Genomic DNA, 5,803 nt, shown 5'->3' with positions numbered 1-5,803 from the left:
TTATTTGTGACATGGAGGGAACAGCAGGAACCACCTCCTCTGTGTGCCCACTCCTGGCTGCCCAGCAGCAGAGTGAGTAGAGCACGAACATTTGGCCTCTGCTCCCACAACCAAAGAACCAGGAGAGAAACCTTGTGCTGGGTCTCTTCTGGGAGTAATTTAGGAACTTCCCCTGATGTGGCTCCTGTGGTGTCTGATCTGTGGAGGCCACAGTGCTTCTGTGAATATCTATCCTCATGAAATTCCCTGGAAATCCTCAACATGCTATGCAAACAGTGTCTGGAACATAGAGCTTTCCCAGATCTGGCCCACTCTCCTGGTGCTTTGATATATTCCCAGCATAATCATGGAACCTGTCTTCCTCTTTGATTTCCCTGCCTGTAGCTGCATTCCCTGGATTCAGTACCTACACTCTGCAGTGCTCACTCTTGCAGGTCCTATCGGTGAAGTGCACTGTGTGACAGAAGAGCAGACACGGAATAGTGTAGGGTACCCCAAGGGCTCACATTCAGTGCATGACTGAAGCAAGAAAGAGATTGACTTTCTAACAGTATCCCACTGGGCACGTGAAGCAGTGTGGGAGGTTGGACAGTCAGTGTTTTTCCCAGTATGAGATCAAGACTGGAAAACAATGAGGAAGGAGAGGCAGAGCCCTGCACCAACCAATGTACAGCTGTTAGTACAAGCAAGCATACCTCCTCGGTCCGCCTGGCTGAGCGAAATGAAACTAAAGGTGATGACAGCCAGGAAACAGGTAATACTTTTTCTGTCTGGCTCAAGTGAGGTGGTCCAACAGTGCCTATGGCTTTGTTTGCCAGGGCTTCAGAATCAGTCAGCAATGCCTGAGCTCTTTAGAACTGATCTCCCCTTTGAGATGTGTTTTGTGAAGAGGAAGCCACAAGACAGAGTATCTTCAAAGTCTCCAGGGAGGATGATAGGCCTGTATAGACAAAACTGGACAGAGAACATGTGCAGTATCTGTTAAAGATCAGATTTTATGTGCCAAATTCCTCACTGCAATAGAGCAGCTCTGCTTCTAACAGTGCTCTTACAGTGCCCTCTGCTGGGGAATGAGAGGTAGAGGCAAGCATAGCTGCAAGTAGCCTTTAGTCTAGAAGGCAGATGACCATTGCAGGCTAAGTCATGGTGTACAAATTCAGCTTCTGCGTTGCTACAGTGAATGCATACAACGTCCTCTGGCCCATCAGTACAAATCAGTGTTTGAACGGATGGGCCAGAGGACATTGTATACGTTGTGCTCCAGGAGTAAGTTTCTAGCCAATGTATAATGTCTGGAGCCAGTGACCTGTTGCAGTTCTGTTGCTGTGACAGTGGTCCCCAGACAAACAGGCCTGTCATGCAGCTTGGAGCACATTCAGGCTGCTCTGTCAAGACACCCAGCTGGAAACACCTATAATGGACTCCTTAGTGAGCTTGGCAAGAAAGATTAGAGTCTTTCACTTCTTCCACTCTGGTGCTGGCCACGGTAAATAGGGGAAAAGGTAATTCTCCCTGGGATAATCGATCTCCTAGCAAAAATGGAAGGCCGTATCCTGTTGATCACTCAACAAAGGCCCTGCCAACCTCGGATTTGGTGATGGAAAAGCACTTTTGCCACCTTAGTGTATGTAATTATTTCAGAATGGGGACCTGATGGAAAAAACTCAACACCTTCCTGTGCTCCTAGGGGTACTTCCACCAGAGGGCACTGCGGACAGACCTTCACGTTGAGAACTGCCTCTAGTACAGATGAGCTTTCAGCTGAAAAGGTGCTGAAAAGGTACAGTTTTAATCAAAATCTTGGTTCCAACCGATATGGTCTTATGTCCTCCCCTTTAATTAGTATTCTTTAGAGGCAGTGCTGACCATAAATAGCCTATAGCTACTTTACTGACATTGTATAAACTCTCAGTAGCTTGCAACTTGTTCCTGAACATTCTTTGTGGGGATAAATTGGGATATGTGGTTTTATACCCTACAGCAAATAGTGAACTAAACAGAAGTGTTCATAGGTAGACTTGATATTTGCCTAAAGAACCTACATGAGCTGCTGCAGTGTATTGAATTTAACTGAAATCTATGAACATTTAGATTGCTCTGCTGGGCTGTAGGTGTGATGACTGAGGAGTCAGTTCTGTCAGCTCTGCTGCCTGCAGCAAGACATCCCCTAAGTTGCTTGCACATAAATAATGAGAGTCAAATACCAAACTTCAGTGGCTGCTACATGTCTGTTTGGCAGTACCAAGGGCATAAAGTGAGTGAAGATGCTTCTGTAAGAGCTGAGTAGTTGAAGAAGTCACCAGAGGCATGGTAAATGTCACACAGGGGGTGGACAGGGAGGTGCAGTCTGCCCTTATGGCTGTTTTCTATTGCTGCACACCTTTGCTTTTGCGAGGGCACACTGCATGCAGAATGTACACTCGGCCAAAGATCCAAACAGTATGAAGTTCACTGACCTTCATCTGTCCTGCCTCCACAGAGCACATATGGAAACAGAGAAAGCAGAAATCACACCCTACAGCTTTAGCACTGAAAGCTGTAACACGACCTCCCTCCTACACACGTAACCCTGTCAGGGCAGTCATTGAACCGGCTCCAAATAGCCTCGTTTAAGAACAACAGCTCTGGACACATCCTTCCCGGGTCTCCTCTCACAGGCAGTGCTGCCTCAATCCCTTGTGCAGAGGCTTTTCTGGGAAGCCGTTTGATGAGTGGCTGCCTGGAGCCTACGCCTCCCGCACACCCCACTCTGGCTGAGGGCCTGGCACTTCCCTCCTGCCTGGCAGCAGCTCTTGTTCCTCGCAGCAAAGCCCACTGCAGTGACCAACTGGTAGCTGGAGGAGATCCTTCAGTGTGCACAGCATAAGGAGAGCAAAGGAATGGCAACAGAGTAAAACAAAACAAGGGAAAGGATGCTCATCCCATGTGCTCATTCTGAAGGACCCTATATGTTCCAGTTAAATTGGGTTTTCCCTCCTTGTTTGTGCTGAGAAGGCACAGCCTCTTCTCTCCTCATTCACCCTTGCCATAGCAACTTCCCATCCTTTTCATACAGCTTGCACAACTCTGGCTTGTCAGGATCAGCTTCCCTCGCGTCTTTGTGCCCTAAACTAGCTGCCCAATATCTTTCCTGCTTAAACATCTCACCTTCTTTCTTGCCCTCCCATGTTACAGTCACCCCATGTGCTGTTGACCAGGAAGGCCAATTTTGTCTTCCTTCCCTCTGCCCCCTGCTTGAAGCAGACCTTCTTCAGTCACTCAGGTCAAGCTTCTTGTTTCCACACTGTAAAGGACAGCTGGGCACCTCCCCAGGCAACACAAACCCATCTGATCAAGGAAATGTTTTCCTTAGTTTGCTGGTGGGCTAGAAATAGCCTCCTCCTGCTGCATCTCGTGTTGGGTTTGTGCATGTTGTTGCACTGTGAGAAGCCGCTTTGCCTCTGTGGAACTGGGAGCATAAAGACTGAGCCTTGAAACTGGGTTTGATGTAAGGGCAGCTTTTCTTTGGACACATGGGGAAACACATGGCTAAGCCCCACTGAACTATGCGTGTGTATGTGTGACAGGGTTCTGTGTGTGTGGATGCAGAAGGCTTGCAGTCCTGTTGTTGTGCATTTGTAGTTTATGTATGTGTGTAAATGAGAATCTTTGGCCCAGCTTTCACTGTGTATATATTTGTATTAATGTGAATCCTTACAGATTTGTAGTGTGCCACTACTATGTTCAGATGAAGCCTTGGTAAAGGGGTCTCTACAGCCAGTTTTGTTGTGCTGATGTTATCAGCTGATGTAGATGTATTTTCTCAATGTTTATACCTACATGGAAGTTTTTATCATTGTGACAAGGTGGGTATCAGTTTTGGCTGGTTAGAGGCACTATAAACAAGGTGGGCCTCCAAAGATCACATGGTGATGGAATCAATACCTCAAGCAAACAAAACAGATATGTTAATAGTCATCTACATTCTGACAGCCCTGCAATGGTACCTGCTCTTTTCTGAGTCACCTCCTCTCTAGATTGTTTTATTCTTAGATTCATTTGCATGACCTGATAGGATTGCACTTTAAAGCAAACTCTTCCTTTATCGCACCACTTGACATGCCCAGCATCCTTGATGTATTTACAACGAGCAAATCCATGTTGCTGCCTGGATCTCTGGTACATATTCTGATATCATTACAAAGAGTAACTTTATAGAATCTCGATGACAATGTGGTGTCCTCAACATCCCAGGCTGTGTGGGGACCAGGTAGTCAGAACTATAACTTTGCCTCAGATCCTATTTGCCATAATGCTGATTTCCTTTGTTTCAGCTACCTCTGTAGATGAGGGATCCCATCACCCTTGTCCACTAGACTGATTCTGCTCCAGCCACCACACATGATCACTTAGAAGCAACAGTTCTTTATAGCTCCATCACCTCAGAAAGAAACAGAAAGGTCTAGAAGGGCTGTGCTTTGGGACTGAGGATCCAGGACAGGAACATCCAAACAGCATGACCGTAGTGTAGACCCAGGTATGGCTTCATCCCTTGGGTTTTACCCTCAAGCCATTTGTTCCTCTGAGTAGGCTGAAATCTAAATGCTGGAAATGTGCACAGTTTTCAAACTCCAGCACCTGGCAGCATTAGGACAGGGAAGTTTGGTTTGTGCTATAAGACAGGAGTAAAGTTCATGTGTGGCTGTGAATTAAAGCTAGGAGGCTGTTTGTTCAAGCTTGTTGTCAAGGACAATAGAAAACATGGAGAGTATGCAGACCTAGAGCCATCTCATAGACTTTAATGTTTTCCTCAGGACTCCAACTGTCATGTTGAAAGGCTGACATCTGTAAATGTCTTGCCTGTGCAATTAATCCACAGCATGTAAACTGATGGCATCTATCCTGTAGATGAGTGTAATCACTGCACCAGGTTGAACATCTTCCACTGACTTTAGGGCAGTGCAGATGTCTGAGCTTTCCCCACGGCATTCAAAGGACTCTGAATATGTAAACAGCACTTCTGATGTATTTTTCTGTTGGATTAGTCAAATAACTGAGATTGTTGTACTGTGCTTAGTATTGATATAAAAACAGAAGAACCATCTGCATAAACAAGAGCTTGACATTTTTGGAATCCCTGGGGAGTAGGGAAGGAGAAGGACCATTTCCATCCTGCTCACTGGATGCCCCCATTCAGCTGTGCCACAGCACAGGCACAGCATGGTTTCCAGATGTTTCTGTGTGTCCATGTCAATGGCTCATTTGGCACATCTATGCTTTTCATGCAGTGGCTTAGTTTAAATCAGCTGCCGAACCCATCCACCCTTGCCATGTGAGAATCAAGAGCATATTGTGAAAGGACGTTTTATCGGCAGTGAGATGCTGCTGCCACAGCAAATGGGATTTACAGTGATGGAGCTGCACCCCATACCACAAATGACCAGCTTGAGCTTTCCCTGTGCCAGTTTACATCCATCGCTGAGTGCATGGGCCCAAAGTAAAGAGGGGAGATTGAGAAGCTGTGGCTGCCCCATCCCTGGCAGTGCTCAAGGCCAGGCTGGACACAGGGGCTTGGAGCAGCTGCTCCAGTGAATACTGTGCACTCTGGAGAGCCCGTGCCTCACAAGGGCCTGAGGGGCTGAACCGGCAGCTCCCCAGCCACACGGGTCCCTTACCGGTCCCCCCGGGTTCCCAGCCCCACAACACTGAACCCCAACCGCTCCCCCCCCGGCTCCACTGTGGCACAGCGCCGGTAGGGGCGCGGCCGCCCGCGGTGACGTCAGGCGCAGCCGTTTAACGCATCACGTGCGCGCCGGGGCCGGGC

The sequence above is a fragment of the Melopsittacus undulatus genome, chromosome 12, assembly GCF_012275295.1.
Source record: "Melopsittacus undulatus isolate bMelUnd1 chromosome 12, bMelUnd1.mat.Z, whole genome shotgun sequence".
NCBI lineage: Eukaryota > Metazoa > Chordata > Aves > Psittaciformes > Psittaculidae > Melopsittacus > Melopsittacus undulatus.
Note: the sequence above shows the minus strand (reverse complement) of the source record.